Source organism: Drosophila sechellia, chromosome X (genome assembly GCF_004382195.2).
Source record: "Drosophila sechellia strain sech25 chromosome X, ASM438219v1, whole genome shotgun sequence".
NCBI classification, from domain to species: Eukaryota; Metazoa; Arthropoda; class Insecta; order Diptera; family Drosophilidae; genus Drosophila; species Drosophila sechellia.
This window is the reverse complement of record NC_045954.1, coordinates 20,929,834-20,945,837: the sequence shown is the minus strand read 5'-3', so window position 1 is coordinate 20,945,837 and position 16,004 is coordinate 20,929,834. Positions and strand designations below refer to the sequence as shown.

Genomic DNA, 16,004 nt, shown 5'->3' with positions numbered 1-16,004 from the left:
CCAAACAACAACACCAGCTGGCGTACACTTGAAAATAAGTCAGCTCTCAGTTTTAGACCGGCAGAAAAGTTATTAGGTTCAAACATAACAATTTTAAGCTGACTACCTTGATACAAAAACTATTGCCAAAGAGTCAGTACTAACTGTGGATTATTATTTTTTTTAATATTTTCGACCCTTGAGTTGAAAATCCCTACTCAATATTGGAAAAATATAGCAAACGACCGCGCTAACGCCCCATATATTTCAAAACTAGTGACCGTTGTGAAATATCCATGTTTGTTGCAAGTAAATGTATAACTTTTTTCCGTGCAAGCTCACAGCAACAATGTTGCACTTAAGCTTCGCCTGCGCCCATAAGTATGCTTCGATAAGTGAGAATAAGCGTGCCTCGTGATGACGATGAATAGCGAAGAAAATGGGTGGCTACAGAGGAGAGTACATAACGATGCACTAACTTAGTTAAAGTACTTGAATGAAGATGAAAAATTGTCTAGCTAAAAATAGAAAATAGAAAAACCAACGTGCGCACTTAAAGGAGAGGAAAGCTAATGGTTGAACAAAATGCCAAAAGATGGATAGAGCGCTGTAAACAGTTGCTTTAGGAAAAGTTCCGTAGTTGTACTAGTTTTAATATTATATTATATTTCCCACATATGAAACAACTAAAATAAGTGACATTTCGCATCGAAGAAAGTATTCTCCGCTTGAATCAACCCTATCTATCCGCTGTCCGCTGCTTTTCCTATGAGTAGTTCGCCCAATGAAACTCTTGCAACTAAAAACGTCTTCTTTACCTTCAGCAAGTGGCTTCCACAAAGTCCAAATGAAAAACCCGACAAAACCGCGTGAAAGAGTCGCGCAAATGGGCCGCTTCCCATGTCCGGGCCCATATGTAAATTTGTGAAACTAACTGAATCAGACAAGTAAAAACACCAAATTTAATTACATAGTTCGGAACGCAGCGTTGGGGGTGTTTGGCATACTCGCAAAGGGAGGCAGACGGCACATTACACAATATTTATTTAATGGCATGCCCTTTCATACATAGAACCGCCGCCAATTTATGTCGCCCAGCACAGAGGTCTTCACCACCAAAGCCATCCCTGATATTCGCCCCGTGACCGAGATTCAGAGCTGGCGATGACGGTGGAGAAGCCCCAACTCAACCCCTTTTGGCCCACAAGAAGTTCGACTTTTGGCTTTGTCTTGAAAACGAAAGCAGCCCGGAAATGTTTGTGCCGGCCCCATCGTATATAGTAACTACTTAACTGTTCTAGACCGTACATCAAACGATGGGGATTGGCAAGGGGCGGAGTGGCGGTGTGTGCTTATATTATGCAGATACCTTGCAGATGGATCGAGAATGAAGTCGAATGGATCGAATGCAGTTCTCCAGTAATATAATATTTTCCAATAATTGTTTCTTTAAAATCCGAACATAAGAAGTGGCGAAGAGTGTGGACCTCAAAATATTAGATTAGAAGTTATGGAAAAGAAGAAAAACAAATGAAAATGTGGAAAAAATTAGTAATGAATATTTCCAATGACAAAGTTTTTTTTTTAAATTTAAGTGTGGCCAGTCAGCACTAAAACTCATATCAATGTGTATATTTTTTTCCAAAACTTTTTTTTGTGTTTAAGAAACTCTATTTGCCCAACTGAATCTTTTGCACATATCTTATCTTTTCTCTGCCGCTCCTTTTGCGCTATCTCTTACCAACTTTTCGCTTGCCTTTCGCAGTTTCGCTTTAAGTTGTCTTTAATCACGGCCCGCATATGCATGTGGGTAAATGCACTGGCGCACAGATACGGCCATATGCATATAGCTTCTGTATATATGTCCGTATATATATATATATATATATATACATATATGTATATATGTACATCTATATATACCGACAAGTCTGACAAGCCCGATTTTCCACTTCTCCGCCACTCTTCTGTCTCAATAACTTTGGGCTTTGCATTTTCGTTACGTTTCGTATGCAGCTTTCGCATTAGTCTATCTCGCTCGCACTGCGGACGGGCGTGGAAAATGGGGCGGAGGGTGGCGGACAGTGGGCTGGTGCCACGCCCCTCAGCTCGCTTGTTTAATAGCATCCGAAGTTGCTGTTGTTGTTCTTGTCGATGGTACGTGTTGGGAATGTAGGACATTGTTATGCAGGCAGGCGGCACAAAAGGAAGAGCAAATGAGTGCGAAAGAGACGGGGCTGGTGGGCGGTAAGGCGCGATGAGGTGGGAAAGGGGGGGTGTGGCAGGAGTAGGCCAGCCGCATGGCACGAAATGTGCAACACAAAAGTTTTCGTCATTATTGGCTTATGAGGTGAAATTTATTGCAGCATAATTCAATGGAAGACGGCAACGATCGCGGCGTCTCATTCGCACTCCCCTGCCGTCCCTTTCTTTGTCTTTGGGTCAAGCAGGAGGCAATAAAATGAAAACCAGACGATGAAATGTGATGGAATTGAAGGCGTCTCCTATTTAAAACATATTTTATACTATAAACTGCACCATAATAAATGCATTTTTGTCTTACTCACTAATTTCTTTCGAAACTTTTCTCATTTCAGCACGGAGACCTTTTTTAAGACAAAAGCCTAGAGAAACTAAAAAAACTTTCGAATTATTACGAGAATCTTCTATATTTGAAATATTTTCAAATTCAAATTTAAATAACTTTATTCTTAATAAACTAATTGATAATTAATTACATAATAGTAAACAAAGCTCAAATAGACTGAAATAGAGTCCAAATATATTACGAAAGTAAAATGTAATTAATTCAACATATCATATAAATTAATTAGAACAAATTGCATTTAAGTTATTAAAAAGCAAGATCAACCAAAACAAAGCAAAACAAGCGTATAATTAAAAAAAAAAAAAAAACACAGGGCTGCAAATCCAATGAACAAAAGTCAAAAATAAACACGAGAAGTCTCGAAAATTAAGTGAACAAAAATTAAAAAGCAGATCAAAGTGCAAAAAGTGTGTGGTGGCTTCATCGCGAAGAACAAAAACCCATCTAATACCGCATAATTCATTTCTTTCAAATACTCCGTTTAGTTCGCGTTTCAATTCAATTCAGTTTAATAAATTAATATGTTAAACCCAAAAGCCAGAAGAACGGCGACATAAATGGATCATCAATCGTAGAGGCAGCCGAAAAGAAATCAAGGTAAGTAAATTTAAATTCCGCCAAGATCTTGGGATTATTTGTAGTAATTTTCCGGAATTCGAGACATGCATTGGATGGGATGGGATTTTCCTGGGAAATGTATGAGAGGTCATGGCATTGCCCGCTATCTTGCCTCTCTCTCTCTCGATTAAACTTTCAACAAGTGCCTGTTCGTTCCCCTAGGTTTCTATTCTTAGACAAACGATGCCTTCCCCTGGTGCCACCCCATTCAAATTGTCTTAATTTATTTGTTGCTGCCGTCCGTTTGTTTGTTTGGCTTCTTGTGAAAAATGATTTCTTAATGAGTCGCAACTGTGCGGTAGATTGAACAGAAAAGGCCCCGAAAAAGATTTTCGGAATAGATTGGCATAGATCATCGCGAGTGTTACACCGACAAATGAGTACAAGACAAATTGTGGGGTGACTAATTGGTAGAATATGTGCGGTATAAAAGTCAGTTCACAATTTTAATATACGTATTCGCAAAAATAAAAAAATAGAAAGCATTAAAAACTGACAGCTTCTTCGTTCGTTCATCTGAAATTCAATCGAAATCAGTAAAATTGTCAGCTAGCTGACGAAAACCACAAAGTAGCAAATAGCTGAAAGGAAGTTGAGATTTCGGGGAATATAAGTGAAAAATCAAAAATCACACCAACACACACACACACACAGCGAAGAGCACACGGCGCTTCATTAACATCATTCCACTTTTGTAACTCAATTTGGAAGCTGAAAATTCGTGGCACATGTGCGACAGCTCAGGAAACAAGCTAATTTCAGAATCAGACTCTGAATCCTGCACACACACACACACATTTATATGTAAGGATAACGCTGACGAAGCGAAACCAATTTCAGCACTGAAAAATCGAGCAAAAAAATCATAAAAAGGGGAATGATTTCTCTTCTTTGTGGCCATTCATCGGGATTCATTCATAGAGCAATCAGAAGAAGATGTAGCGGGGTTAGCACTAATCAAATCAAAGAGTTCGAAGGAGCAAAAAAAAAGACACTTCCGAAGGGGAAGGCAAACAAACAAACTCGAGACAGGAAATGAGGAGCCATGGGAGGTTTTCTTCAGCCAGCCAACTGAGATGATAAAAAATCCAAGCAATATCAATAACATGTATTTCAAAAGGCTGCAAGCTGAATATGTTTTGCAGTTCCATACGTGATGGCATAGGTAATGGAAATGGAATGAAATTGAAGAAATTAAAAGTGAGGCCATGTCGCGGCCTACTCCACCTTTTGCTGGCAATAAAAAAGCTCGTTTATAAAACAAACATGCCAGACGTGTTTTCCCTGCCTTGTCACTCGGCGGCTTGTAAGACTTTCCAACAGCTTCACGCCCCCTTTTCCATGTGCGACCAACGCCCCCTCCCCGCCACATGATTTTCCACTTGACTCGGGCCGCAATAAATATAATGAAAATCCCTGCATTCGAGAATAACACATTTCGTTTAAATTTCTGGGCAAATTCCAGGAATGAAGTGGTGCTCAAATAAATTAAAGAAGATTGGCTGTGTGAGATTATGTATTTTATAAGCGCTTAATTACATTTCTTGGAATTGAGTTTGATTTCCCATTTTTTTTTTAGTTTAATGTCCCTGCTTTTTAATATTACCTAAAAATTTATTTTATGCCTGTATTATTTATAATTTATATGCATCCTATTTTTCTTTGCTTTGGTTTAGTAACATTTAACAAAACCTTTCGCAAGGTCCCCTTTACTTTATAATATATTATTATATTACAGAAAATTCGGCTTGGACCTCTGTTCTCGTTGTTTGCCTTCCAATTTGTTCAGCGGGAAAACACCTTTTAACGTTGTGTGAAAATCCCCAACATGTGTCCCATTTCTACGGGGGGCGTGGCAGGGAACGCTGATGGATTTTTAGTTGTTACGGTCGCCGAGTGCCGTTTCTAAGGGCGTTGCGCATACGCCCCGTGGGATGCCAATGGCATAACCCTTTTAATGCGCTTCCATATTTTACGCCGCCCACGCAATTTGTATTCATCAGACGTAGATTTCTGGGCTGCGATTTCAGTTGTAATTAATTTTAATGCAAACATTTTTGCGGCTTGAGGCGGCGTTTCATTTGTTCCCGTTTACCGCTTGATGTTGCTAATTTTTATAAGCATAATGATTGATTGATTGATGGATGCCCGAACGGCTGAAGCGGTCGGGGTTGAAACCAAATGAATGCTGATGGTTCGGTTGAGTGAATTGCTTTTTGATAGATCACAAATGTGTCAGCGGGGGTGAGGGGGGCCAGAACGGTCGCAGTTCATTGTTCGTTGTTGTTGGGCGGACCAAATGGAAATCGAAATGGAAATTCAATAAAAAAAAGAGACAAACGAAAATAGAAACGAAATTCAGTTTATGAAGCGCAAAAATGGAACAGCGACAACTCAAATTGGATTAGCCTCATTACCCAAACTAAGTTCACAACTACAAAAATAAAAAAGCGATAACTGCAGTGGTGAACTTATTTATGATATCTATGGAAAAGTCACTTTAAACAATAGAAAAATACATACTTTATACAATACTTTGGGGTGTGCAAAGTAAAGACGTTGACCTTTCTTTCGCTTTAAAAATTAATATATTACAAATAACTACAACTGTATCGGAAGGTTAGTCACACGAGTATGGCATCTTTCCGGTTCCTTTATTCAAAAACACTCTTTAACTCGTTTTTTAACTCGCAGTGCAGCCATTTCTCTTTGTCCCGATATCAGCATTTTGTTGAACTGTTTGGCTTTGGCCAAACAAATTGTAAATTTAATTTGAGCCCCAAAAAGAGCGGTGGGGCGTGGGAAGCACACACAAATAATTGCCACATGTGGAAGGGGCTCAAAGGAAGTTCAGTTGCAGTGGAATGCATTTGGTTTTGCATCTCGCATAAAGTTAAACTCTCATTTTTTGCGCCACGACGTTCACAATAAATAAAACTCTTTTTCCAACAGCAGAGGCATGAATAAATTTTGCACAGCGAATGCCTGAATGGGTGGGAAAACTGAGACACATTTGACAAGTTCATAAATTATCAGGCATGGCAGAAAAATGTGTGTAATTTTTTTGATTTTTAAAAATTTCTCATTGAAAGCCATTCGCCTGCGTTCCCACTCCTTTGGAATGTATTAAACACAATATAAAATGGCTGAGAACATTTCCATTTTAAATGGGGCGTGGCAGGCACTTGCAAGGCAGGAAATAAATAAAAGGAAAGTTTCGCTGGCGCAAAAAATATAAAGAAGAGAATAAAAACTTGTGTACAGCGCATAAAAAGCAACAATAAAAATCCAACAAAGTGAGACACAGCCACCAAAACTATCGCCAAGTATAGTTATCCCGTTCCCCAAAAAGGGGAAGCTCCAACGTATAGTACAAACAAAGCTGGTAGAAGGCGATTTGGGAGAAGAATTGTAAATGGAAATAATGGCCAATGCGGCGTATGCGCGATTTAAATTTTTCATTTCCAGTGCGCCAATAAAAAAAAGAGTGCTGAACAGGGCTTTAAATTATACAAAGATGTCTTGCAAAAGGGAGGAAACACTGGCAATAGATTATAAACAGATTCCATGGAAACTGCGGGGAGTTAAAATAAGTTACAGAGGACAAGAGAATCTATAAATCGTTATATGCACCAAATAAATTGGAAAGACGAATAAGAAGAAAATATATAAAATTTATTCCTAGCTTGCTATTGAAATTCGGATGTTAAATGTCGGTCTGGCAGTCATTCTTAAAATCTTAAAAAATATATGAAAGCGCCACGATAAAATATAATTAATAATTGAATACATTGATTTTCTCTTTTTTTTTTTACTTAGGTTTATGAAATAAATATTTTCTCTTCCTTTAAGTAAGTAAGGTTTCATATGAAATTTGTTTTCCCCTCGTTTTTTTCCATTTGTTGTTTCCATTTTTCAACTACTATCCCTTTTGCCTGTAAATCTGTCATTTTCTTCAATTTCGAGCTCGCTTGACTTCTTCATTTATCAATCATCCGCCCAGTTGCACTTGGATGACTTCATATGCAAATAGTTTGCTCTAAGTGAATATTTTCTAATGTGTTTTGCGCTCGCTTCTGGGGAGGAGCCCGGTCAAAAGCCTTTCAAGTGAAATGCATTTGCTCCTTTGGCCAGGCCATTTTTTTTTTATTTCCCCAACCTTAGCCCCAACACTATCGCATATATACAAAATTTTTGAGGGTCATTTTTCTTAGGGGCAAAACAAACTTCTTGCGCCCCATTTTCTTCGCTGCTCCTTAACTATCTCATGGAGTAAAAAATGAATCGGGGCCCGCACACACACACATGTACGTATGTATACTTATGTTCGGAGGGGTAGCCTATATGGCATACAATGAATAATGGAGGCCGGGGGTCCTGGAAACCAAAAAGAACGAGATGCCGTAGCTGAAGCGTTGACAACTATAGAAAATATTATAAGGATATGCGACCATAAAGCAAAAGGAGACCAAGAACAACGACCAGCGACAACGAACGTCGCCGGGGAAGACAAATAAAAGAGAAATCGTTTATTGCAAAAGAGCCCATAAATTGATTTTTTCAAATAAAAATAAAATATCGACACACGAATGGGGCCCACCAACACCACCATCGCCCGAGAGTCAGACAGATAAAATAAGCCATCTACCATAAGGAGTTGGGTGGTGTTGGGCGGTAGGGCTGTTGGGCTGATGGGCTGATGGGCAGTTGGGTGGAAAAGACTAAGTGAGATGCTGCCAAGATACACGACTCAATAGCCTGCTTGTGGTCCAAAAAGAAGCCGCCTCCAAGACGCCAAGTAGAAAAAACCCACAGCCGGAGAGGAGCGAAGAAATGGCCAAAAAGAGTGGAAGATAGTTGGGCAGAAATACGTAGGAGATGGCTGATGGAGAAACATTGTCCTCGGCGTCTTTGTCGTCATCAGAGATTCGCCTACGTCCTTTTTGGCCAAGGTATATTGTCTCCCAGCCCATTTTCCTATTTTCCCATTTAAGTTAAAAACTATTAGGAGGCACCCGCAAGCCCCCCACTGTAGTAGTACATAAATTAGATGAACCCACACATTTACCCAAAAAAAGGGAACGACAGAGTCTCCTTTGGTGAGGGTTGGATGAATTTTTATTAAAAACTATGGCCGTTTCTTTAATAAAGATGTGAACGGCACACGAACACATGGAAACACGGAAACCATCACCAGCCAGGGAACATAAATAAGGACACACACAGACGGCATTTATCTAGCCCAGAAAAAATGATACAAAAAATGGTAAAATGGTAGAGGCAGTGGAAAGTTGGTGGAAAGGGCGGAGAGATAGTTTTCCGGAGGAGAGAAATGGTGGTTACATAAGAAGGATATTTGATTCCATTTCAGTTCACTTCATTCAGCTGAAAAAATATGTTTTCCTTTATGGATTTTTGCCATGCTGGTAGTCATTTTGGCCTCATTTCAATAGAAATCGAAATTAGTTGATAAATTTGACCTAGAACCTTTCTAATGATCGTAAACCTATGCTTGGCAAATTATCCAGCAATTGATTATGAATTATTTATAATTGCCAAATATAATTCAACACCTTTTAGGGAACAGTTCGTTTCTAATATGATTCTTCCCCACTTATTCGTTTTAGTTTTCAACCATGGTAGCCGCAGTTCTACAGTCTTTCAATCCCAGAATCCCCACCTTAATCCTCCTCTAGAAAAAAACCACACTCCAGTGTCGTTCGTTTCTCCGCCCATAACTCGCAACATAAATCAATTTGGCCATTTATTTAGCAGCAGGCAGCAGGCGACATTTGCATTTGCTTATTAAAAGCGGGGTGGGAGACAAAGACTATGGAACGAGTAGTCGTGACAAATATATTTCACAATTTTAATTGGCCAAACAAACTTGAAGTTTTGAAGTTGGAACCGAGTTGAAGTTGAGGCTAAAAACTTGATTCCTTTCCTCATTCGCTGCAGTTTCTGTTTTTGCCGCTTCCTTTTCTTAGTCTTACGCTGTCGCATCTTCATTGTATTCATATACCCTTTTGTTTCGAAGGCATGGTAATTATAACGTGCAGCTCAGAATTGGGTGTCTGATTTCTGGAGTTTTTGTTTCCGAAAATGTGTGTTTTTTCATTTGAAACGTTTTTGAAATATTTGAAAATGAGAAAAGCCTTAACAGATTACAGATTGCTTTAAGCGGTAGCTTTATACGTATATCATTGTATTTTAAACTTTTCTACCGATTTCTAATATGCTACCTGCAAATATATCTTCATTTGGCGAATCTAATTTACACTGCTTAAATTTAACCCATATTCGGTGGCCACCATCGAGTGTATTTGTAAGTTGGAGAGCAACTAAACTTTCGGTTGGCCTGTTTTGTCTGCTGCTGGCAAGGGAAAAGTTTTCAATCCAAAAAGGCAGGTTGGCTAAATTAAAAAGAGTGCGTGGAAGGAGCGGGCTGGAGATTCATTGGCGGCAGTTCCAACTTGGCCATAAACTTTATCGCCAAAGCAGAAACAGGCGCATCTGCCGGAGATTCTCGCTGTTCTTGAAAATTCAAGCCTGGAGAGTCTGGGGCAATCATACATCCATATCCTCATGTTTATTTAACGATGCTTTTTATGTGCAGCGCGAAATGCAAAAAGGATTAAAAGTCATCCCACTCAGCCCTCATCTCGGGATCCTTCAAGTGGCGTGAAATTTGGCACTTTGAGTGGCGTTTTGTGTGGGCGTGCTAAAATATTAAAAAACATCGTTTACTTTCGAGTCTCATAAAGTGCCAAAGTGGTTTTCGTTCCCTACACCGGAAATGTGTAGGCATTCGCCAGAAACTTTTTCGGTTCGATTAGTAGCCTTTGATTTAGTTCGTCATAAATTTCATTTGATGTTAAGCGATTATGATATTTCTATAAATAAATTGACAGCAGGGAGACAGCATAAAAGTGTTATGTCCTTCCATCGCGATTGGCCATCGATTTTTGATTTTCAATTTTATGGTTAAGAATCGGAGAGACAACCTTTTGATTTTTGTGGCTTCCGTAATAAACTATGTTATGACGAAAAGAATTTTAATTTCTACTTTCAGGGGCCAAAAAGTTAGTTATATAAATGGCAATGTGACCCGTACTTTTTCTTTGGTATATCCACACCTATTGAACCAGCACTCGTTGGCATTGCTGTGTCCTCTGAATATTGCTTTTTCTTTTACATATTTCTCATACATTTTCATACACTGTTTTCATGTGCACTTTTCCCCTATTGCTGGCTGGTTTTATACTGTTTGCATTGGCCAATTACGTCGGGCAAAAGCAAATGGAACGAATGCCAATTGGTTGCCAGATAAAGAATGCAGCTGCAGACTCGGATTCAGATTCAGATCCGGATCGAGATCGGCAGGGACACAGATACGCGGATGCGGCTATAAATGCCGGCGCGGGTATATTTTTTAATATCACAAATGGAAGGAATTATTATTGAAATATTTGCAAGGCACGGATACAATTGAGGCGCCGGCAGGAGGAGTCAGGCTCCTTCGTGTCCTCTGGCTCCTGTTTCAGTGTCTGTTTCAGTTCCTGCTCCAGACCGAGATGGCATTATTTATGGCATCTAGTGGAGTGGAGACAAGTGTCCTCCAGCGGTCCCCCCGGGCAATTAAAACGCCAAACTAATTAGATGAATTCTGTGTGATTTCCGTATAATTAAATTGCCCATTTGAGTGAAGTCGAGTAGAGTGGAGCCTTCGTTCAGCTGAAAGATACTTGATTTCTAAAAAGCAGGAAGCAACTTTAATTTTTACGGAAGGTTGGGCGAAAGATTTGTACATTTCATAGAAATATGTCATCATAGACTAATTGGATGTAGCTTTTCATTTTGATATATTCAACTAATGGAAACTTAAGATTATTCGGACTGTAAATTATTTTTCCACAAATACCCATATATTGTTTGTCAATCCATAACACCAGTTGTATGGCAAACTAAGAGCTAAAAGAAATTCTGTTGTAAAGTCTATTTGAATTGATGCAGAACAAAATACCTGCCGTTTAACACTCCTTTATGTCTCTCAGTGTGTGAAGATGTTTTACAACATTTATAACATGCTAACTATACACAACACACGGCAGAGACTTTCGGCTGCCACCCACTCGACGTTTAAGTTTTCGGTACTTAACGTAATTTCCTTTTGCTGGCAACTTTTCCACCCACTTTCCGGGTGGATGGGTGGCTTATTTTTTGTTTGGTGGGTTGGTCGGTTGGGTGGTCGGCTCATGTTGATGGAGCCTCTAGTTGAGCCAAAGATAAATAAGCAAATAGGCAAATAAATCTTCATTTCAACTTCTTGTGAGGCTTTCTTAACTTTTTCTCAGCTGCTCAGTGATGCTACACCGCCTCATGCCTTTTAAGTTTTTGCGTTTCACTTCCTTTCCGCCCTGCACTGCCCCCGAGCTCCTTGTGCTTCTTAGCCAATTCAAAAATTTCCAACTTACGCTAGTAAATTGTTCGGGTAACATGCACTTAAGTATGCCGTACTCCACTCCGCCCGCCGCCGGAAAAACCTCCGATTTTCCTGCTCTTATTTTTGGAACCCGCAGCTGGAACATGTGTACCATGCACACGCTTCTGTCTTTCGACCCTGTTCTCTTTGCTCTTGCCATTAAAAGTTGAGCCCTGCAGGGCGAAAGTTTTCCCCGAAAACGCTTAGCCCTGCTAACCAGCCAGCCATCCTGCCAACCAGTCATCCAACCACCCAACCACCCAGCCACCCACTTTTCCAGCTTTTCATTTTTGGGTTCTTCATTGCTCGAGTATTTTTGGTATTTTACTTTGGTATTTCATTTGCGTTGTCTTCCCTCTTTATTTGTTCTTGCCATTCCCGTTGTCAAGTGCAACATTTTGGGGTTGCAATTGGGAAAATGCTCAAGTGGGCGGGGGGAGTGGTACTGAAAATGGGGCCGTGAGTGATATGTAGGTGACACGGCAAAAAGAAGAGGGAAAACTTTGCTGGCCGTAAGTTAAGTGTCAGGCCTCGAGAACTAATTAACATATCGAGTAGCACAATTAGGTCAGCACTGAGATGGATAAATTATTTAATCGAGGGCCGAGTTTAAAGTTTCGAAATTAATATTTTAGCCGATTTAGCTGTCAGTTTCTAATTGGAATACCCTGCTTAAAATAAGTAGTAGTATCATTTACATTTTCGTGATTCATCTTTAACAACTTAAACCAGCGGCTTACTCAATGGTTTATAAGTTCGGTTTCTCTAGGGAGTCCACGAAACTTTCCCGTTTCTCCGGTTACTAAGTTGCATTGATTTATATTTCTGATGCCCAACGTCAGCAGCATGCCAAAAATTTGATTACAAACGTAAAAGTTTATTTGTTCCCTCGGCTATTTTTCGTTGCCTGTTTGTTCGCCGTTGTTGCCGGTTTCGAATGAAAGAACTTCGTGTCCTCACCTTGCCTTAGCACTAATTTCATTTTGCAGGTGAGCCTGCTCAACTATTCAGCGAAAAAAGGAGGAGAGTACCATTTCCGCCTTGGCTGCCCGGTAGAAATGCCCTCTAGTGCCTATTTGTAAAAGGTATACGGTCAATCAAAAATTGGTAAGACAATTGGGCGAGCACTCTTAATGTAAAATATCAATTGGTTAAACGCCAGCCTACAAAAACCTACAGGATTTTGTATGGTAGTCAATATCTTATTATTCATAGTGTGCATAGTATTATAGACCAAGGAAAGTGTTGTTCAAAACAGAACCACATATTTTGGTTTTCAATGCTACAAATAGTTCCTTTAAAATTCTAAAAAGTACCATATCCTTGTGAAACAATATAATTAAAAGCTGAAGTGATTCTAAGCTTTTTTGTGAAATTCTAAATGCAATGGGTATCAAATAGTTTATTCCATTTAATGCCTCGTTGCCTCGTTTTTCGTCATAATCCGTCTGTCTGCTCTTCTAGTCTGAGTCATTCACTCAGTCAGTCATTTATTCAGTCATTCATTCGTACACTTCCTGCATACCTTTGCATATTTTTGCAATTCAGCGGAAAGTTCACTTCGCTCTCGCGCTCCTCGCCACTTCCTCTCGCTTTTCCGCTTTTCCGCTCTTCGTCTCTTCCGCTTTTCCGCCGCCGCCACCGCCGCCGCCGCCACCGTCGTCGTCGTCGCCGCCGTCGCCTTTCTTCTTCTAGAGCTTTGTGTCCTCGGCTTATGTCAGTAAACTGTAAATATTTAATTAATTTGCATGGATATTTTTTTATGCCAGCTAAGTTGAGTTTATTAGTCGCGCTGAGATGATGGTGGCTCTGTGTGCGGGAGTGTATGTATGTGTGCTTTGCCCCCGCTTTTCCGCTTTTCCGCTGTTCTGCCTTTGCTCTTCACTCTGCTTGGTTTTCACCGCTTTGTGGCTCTGCATAATTTACCAAGCTCTTTAAATGCGTACACGTGTGTTTGTGTGCCTCCACCATTCCAAAACAAAAATCCTGTAAGTCGGAAAATGACCACAGCTGGAGGACCATTTTCCGTCCTTATTTTCTTGAGCGACATTTTCTTGCGACACAACTTGACCAACCGACGGAAATTGTTGGGTGCAGTAATTAGATCCCAGGCCGTGCACTTTTCGCAAGAAAAATGTTAGCCGCAAACTATTTGTATTTTTCAATTTGATCTCTTAATAATATTTAATATCCTTACTTTTATATTCTTGTGTCCTTAAAATTCTTTTTCCTTAATCTAAAAATGAAAAAAATATTCTCTACACAGCAGAAGCTACTCGGGTAAAGGTCTTTTGCTGACCCCACCTCCCTGTCACCCCATAGTCCTTTTTTATCCGCCCCATTTTCCATTTTCCACTTCGCACCGCTCTTGTGCGTTTGTCCGTGTTCATTATTGCGGTTAATCTGTTTGTTCTACTCCACTCGTTGTTTGGGTTTCACTGACAAAGTTTGCCCAAAAAAAGTGCCCAAAAATGCCATTCCTTTTTGTCAAATTTTTTCGTTTTTTATTTGAGGTGAGTGTGTTTTTTTTTGTCGTTTTTAATAAGCTTTACTGGATGGTCAGGTGCAAAAAAATAAAGCGAAAGTGTTGGTCATTGGACCAGGGGATGATGTACAAATTTTGGAGGGGAGGGCAGATTTTCCGGGGCAATCATCTGCCTGGCACGTTGTTGACATCCAAATAATGGCTTTGGTGCGGGGGGCTGGAAAATGCGGGGATGGTGCGGTGAAAATGACAAAAAAAAGGGAGCTGTTATGTGGCAACAATGCAAACATATGCTAAGGATACACCCGGAGAAAATACACTGCTACAGGCTAAAGAATACTTGTTTAGGACTGCAAGTTATTATAAAGGAAATACACAAATTTACAGAAATTAAGAGTATGTGCAGTTTACACGTCTCTTGTAAAAGAAGATGGATATACGCTGTGTGAAAGAGATGGCAAGAACGAGCTGTGTGATGATGGCTGACACACAAAGCCCGTGCTGCTCATCAGCTTGCCTTATGCTTCCTCTTTCCTTTATCACATTTGTTGCTTTCCCTCTTCATCAACATTTCCTTATCATTTTTTCTTAATCAACATCATTATCATCATCTTGTTTTAATTATAAAAAATGCAAAAGCACGAAAATGCCGCTGTTTACCAAATTAAATGCTACTAATTGGACGAGTTTAGCGTCGCTCAAGTGTGTGCTTGCCCCGCCCCATTTTCCCATCAGCCCCACCGACATTTTTCCACCGCCTGTCATCATTTTCCGCCCACATACAGGCCCACGCCCCTTTCGGCGGTTATGGCTTTTGACGGCGGCCCATAAGAATTTTTAATGAAAGAAGTTATTAGTATGTATCAGCAGCATCGTTAGCAGCCCAAAATGAAAGTTGAACGATGTGGCCGGGGGAGGTACTTACATATGGATGTATGTAGATTGGTGAGGGGTGGCGAGGGTTAATCGTACACAAGTAGAAAATACTTACCAGTAAACTCCTGACTAGTTAAAGCCCCGAAACAAGCACTAAGCCAACGTTAAGCATGTTATGGGGATTACAAAAACTAACACCAACACGCTGGGGGTAAATAATATTGTATGAAAAGCTTTTGTGCCACAAACTTGTTGTTCTTCCTGCAAAATATTTAAATGCACCTTAAGCTGATTTCAAACTTCCGGACCTTAGTTGCTCCTGATTCCTGAAGGCTCACTAATCGCTGCTGTCCTTAGGTTTTTGCTGATGCAACGAATCCTTAGCAACGGACCAACGATTTCATTCAGCTAGTTGCCACATTATTTATTTAAATATTTTTCGTATTTACTCATTTCACGGGCGCTGCTACAGCTGCAACCAGCAATGACATACTTTGGAGAAAAGGCAACCAAATGCAATCCACTCGGCGAATGAGTAACGTCAGATGAGCCGCTCCACTTTCCACTCCCCACTCACCCACTTGCCATTCTAACTGCTGCCCTCTACACTCTCCTTTCTCCTTTCTCCACTTTCTTCGTACACACTCTTTGGCGCTTTATGTGGGGCATTAAAAGCGCCGACTGCCTGCATCATTTCCTCGTAACCCCATCAGCCCTTCAAGTATTATTAATAAAACGTTGTCGCATCGTTGAGCGCATGATGTAGCCGCTTAGGAAAAGTGGGCGGGTAAAAAGGGGCCAAATGGGGCCAGTGGGCGTGGCCTGACAATGCTTATGGAACAGCGCACATTTGCAACAAAACAAAATCCGGAAACCACGACAACGACCAACAAATAAATACGGGAAAAAACCGGGCGAAAATGGGCGGCATGGGCGGCATGGGTGGCATGAACGGC

At 40.3% G+C, this 16,004-nt stretch overlaps 1 protein-coding gene across 3 annotated transcripts in view; it reads left to right on the top strand.

The window, feature by feature from the left end:
* LOC6615159 (innexin shaking-B) overlaps positions 1–16,004 on the top strand; it is a 163,571-nt gene that overhangs the window by 4,999 nt on the left and 142,568 nt on the right. For all 3 annotated transcript variants that reach the window (XM_032726351.1, XM_032726350.1, XM_032726353.1), the window contains one exon: positions 2,577–3,184. The gene's annotated coding sequence lies outside the window, so the exon portion shown is untranslated. The remainder of the gene's footprint in view (positions 1–2,576; positions 3,185–16,004) is intronic.